Here is a 3909-nt window from a genome sequence, read left to right as displayed (position 1 = left end):
AAATAAGGATTGGTGAGATATTAGAACACTGTAATCATTGCATTGAAGAGGGGTTGTGCAGGAAAGAAATAGAGGGTGACCAAGCCAAGAACCATGCTGCTAAAGGTTCTGTTGCCTGAGTACTAAGGGTGACGGGAGAGTGCAAGGTGAGGTAGCTTATATGCACAGATGCTTGTACTAAAGAAAACAGAAAGTCACACCTACTGCCTTAAGCGTCACCAGCAAGTGGCATACATCATCCACCATGAGTCAACCAGAAACTGAAGATTGATTACTTCCTTCAAACCACAGCGGATCGATTTCGTCCGTTGAATAGACAAACAGCCGCTCCGGTTCGTATCAACCATCTCTGCGTACAAGAGAAGCCACTCCAGGACGTGTATATGGGGATGGGTTTGGGTAACAAATCACATGAACTCAATAAAACTTACGGTATTCTCATTCGGATCAACCAAATTCAGGTACTAAACTTTGACAACTTCCGGTTCAGATCACTTGAAGTCTCTAATATACTGATCACCTTGACACCTTCTGTTGACATCTACAAAGGATCTATAAATAAGATGTAGATAATTAGAAGTTGCACACGAAGGAACCCGTTTTAGAGCCATTTGAGCCCCTCGAACTAACGCACGCCCTGAACCCCTCCCAACCGAGAGGCCCCAATTGAAACCAGTCAGATGTCTATACGTACCTCCGGCTAGTTGCTCGACATGCTGGATCTGGGGACGGCGCGCCTGAGGACTCTAGATATGGCTTGAAAAATCGGACTTGTGCTTCAGGGATGTAGTGCGCCACTGATTTGGGGATAGAGATCGTCGTCGGCTCGAGAAAAAGATGCTCCCTGCTGCACCTTTTGGGAAGACATGAGAAGGAGAACAGCGGCGGCTAGGCGTAGACGGAGGCGCCGCTCCGACGGGGCGGTTGAGGGGCTGCGAGATGAAGATCATGGTGGCGGCGGCACACCTAGGGTTGGCGAAGGTAGGTCATGCGTGAGATGAGAGCGAGGAAGGAGCGTCGTGGGGTATGGCTGCATGGATGGAGGCTCGTAGAAGCCCATTAGGCCCAATTTCAGACCAGGTGTCCAAAATAGTCACCGGAGCAGCGGCCCGACAAGGAAGCGCTCGGTTTTAGCTAAGACAACGAAGCGGGATTAAGAGTAAATCTGACGGCCGAAAACGACGTGGACTGATGATCCAAAGGCTGAAAATGCTAATAGCCTGAGAGGGCTGGAAAGGTGCTCAGTTATAATATATCTAAATAGCAATGAAGTTTAGCTTGAAAATAATGTATGCAAAAGATGCAGTGAGAAAAAATAGTAAAAATCTTACCATCTTTCTTAAATAGATGTGACTGTAGTTCAATACGAACACTGTTGGTCGCACGTTTTGAGTACTAAGATTTTCAAATTCAGAAAAATAATTTCTCTTGACAGCATTAAGATCCTCAAGCCATGAAATATAATGACTTATCTCCTCGCAGTTTAGTTCAGCCCTGGGATAGTGGACGGTCCTGTCTACCAAGCGCTGGACATGTTTGCTTGAATGGAAATAAGCTGTCAATAGAAATTAGTTGTCAACTATTTTTAAAAAAACAATATCGAAGACATAAATATGGTTGAGAAAGTCACATAATGGTAGAACTGGAGGCGTCTGTACATCAACCCAAATGTCTCTATTACCTTCAATATCATCTTCGGGACGAATATCAAAGGTGATAAACATATCAGGCTCAAATGCATAAGCCTTGCATAGTGCTTGCCAAGTTTTGCATTCAAAATAGGTGTGGGTGTCTCTATTGTATAAGTTGACGTTGAAGGTATAACCATGCTCGGTCTTCAAGTAAACCCTTTTTACCTTCATAGTTTTGTTAGGACTGAAACCTATCTTATCGAAGACAAAAATTCTTGCATGGCAGGGGATACGCTAGTAGAATAGTGAAAATTTAAAATTATAAGTTGAAGCAAATGAAACATAAGTCATGCATATGCTTAATTACGAAAAAAGACTTGTCGTTGTGACTTACTGTATCCACTTCGAAGGTCTCATCCAGCTTGATGTTGATGCGCCTATCATCAACTAGGAAATTTCTGCCACACAGGCCGCATTGGTCTTCACAGTATTCACACATAATGAAACCGTTTTCATCGTCAGACGACATTTCCTATGTTCATAGGTGAAACATTAAACACTTATTAGTTATATTAATTCAACTAATTAAACTAAGAGGGGGAATCGACCATGGAGGGCCTCTACATCAAAATCCTTGCCCCTCCGATGAGTTGTGAGTAGTTTACCAGAGACCTACGGGTCCATAGTTATTAGCTAGATGGCTTCTTCTCTCTTTTTGGATCTCAATACAATGTTCTTCCCATCTCTTGTGGAGATCTATTCGATGTAAACTCTTTTTGCGGTGTGTTTGTCGAGATCCGATGAATTGTGGGTTTATGATCAAGTTTATCTATGAATAATATTTGAATCTTCTCTGAATTCTTTTATGTATGATTGAGTTATCTTTGCAAGTCTTTTCGAATTATCAGTTTGGTTTGGCCTACTAGATTGGTTTTTCTTGCCATGGGAGAAGTGCTTAGCTTTGGGTTCAATCTTGCGGTGTCCTTACCCAGTGACAGAAAGGGTTGCAAGGCACGTATTGTATTGTTGCCATCGAGGATAACAAGATGGGGTTTATATCATATTGCATGTGTTTATCCCTCTACATCATGTCATCTTGCTTAATGTGTTACTCTGTTCTTATGAACTTAATACTCTAGATGCAGGCAGGAGTCGGTCGATGTGTGGAGTAATAGTAGTAGATGCAGGCAGGAGTCGGTCTACTTGTTATGGACGTGATGCCTATATACATGATCATGCCTAGATAATCTCATAACTATGCGCTTTTCTATCAATTGCTCGACAGTAATTTGTTCACCCACCGTAATACTTATGCTATCTTGAGAGAAGCCTCTAGTGAAACCTATGGCCCCCGGGTCTATCTCTTATCATATTTGCTTTCCATCTAATTTTATTTGCATCTTTACTTTTTGCATCTATATCATAAAATACCAAAAATATATTTATCTTATCATACTATCTTTATTAGATCTCACTTTCACAAAGTGGCCGTGAAGGGATTGACAACCCCTTTATTGTGTTGGTTGCGATTTCTCAGTTTGTTTGTATAGGTGCGTGGGACTTTTGAGGAGCCTCCTACTGGATTGATACCTTGGTTCTCAAAACTGAGGGAAATACTTACGCTACACTTTGCTGCATCACCCTCTCCTCTTCGAGGAAAACCAACGCAAGCTCAAGACGTAGCAAGAAGGATTTCTGGCGCCATTACCGGGGAGGTCTTCGCTCAAGTCAAGACATACCAAGTACCCATCACAAACCCATCTTCCTCGTATTTACATTATTTGTCATTTGCCTCTCGTTTTCCTCTCCCCCACTTCACCCTTGCCGTTTTATTTGCCTTCTCTTTCCCAATCTCCTCCTCCCTCTTGCTTGCCTTTTGTTTGTTCGTGTGTTTACCTTGTCATCATGTCTAGTTCCTTATCCGCTCCTATGTCTTCCGAGTTTGAAGTTCTTCATTTCAAGCAAAGGCAAGGAGAAAATTTAAAAGATGCTTGGTATAGGATGATGGAATCTTATCGCAAGTGCACCCTGGAGGTGAACTTTATAATTCTTCTTCGTAATTTTTATGTTGGGTTAAATATGACGCATAGGCAACTCTTGGATTGCATTGCCAAGGGAAATTTCATTGAAATTGATCCCAGTATTGTGCATGAAATTATAGAGGGAATAGTGGGAACTGTTGGAAATATGCCCTAGAGGCAATAATAAAAGTATTATTATATTTCATTGTTCATGATAATTGTCTTTTATTCATGCTATAACTGTATTATCCGGAAAT

The 3909-nt window shown here is 41.8% G+C and overlaps 1 long non-coding RNA gene across 1 annotated transcript; it reads right to left on the bottom strand.

The window, feature by feature from the left end:
• Positions 1-138: 138 nt before the first annotated feature.
• On the bottom strand, positions 139-1009 carry LOC123176715 (uncharacterized). The gene is made up of 3 exons (XR_006488631.1): positions 695-1009; positions 432-552; positions 139-349 (listed from the first exon to the last, which is right to left on the bottom strand). It is a non-coding gene; the product is annotated as an uncharacterized lncRNA (long non-coding RNA).
• Positions 1010-3909: the final 2900 nt, after the last annotated feature.

This window comes from Triticum aestivum, unplaced genomic scaffold (genome assembly GCF_018294505.1).
Source record: "Triticum aestivum cultivar Chinese Spring unplaced genomic scaffold, IWGSC CS RefSeq v2.1 scaffold27869, whole genome shotgun sequence".
NCBI classification, from domain to species: domain Eukaryota; kingdom Viridiplantae; phylum Streptophyta; class Magnoliopsida; order Poales; family Poaceae; genus Triticum; species Triticum aestivum.
This window is presented reverse-complemented; position numbering and strand designations above follow the sequence as displayed.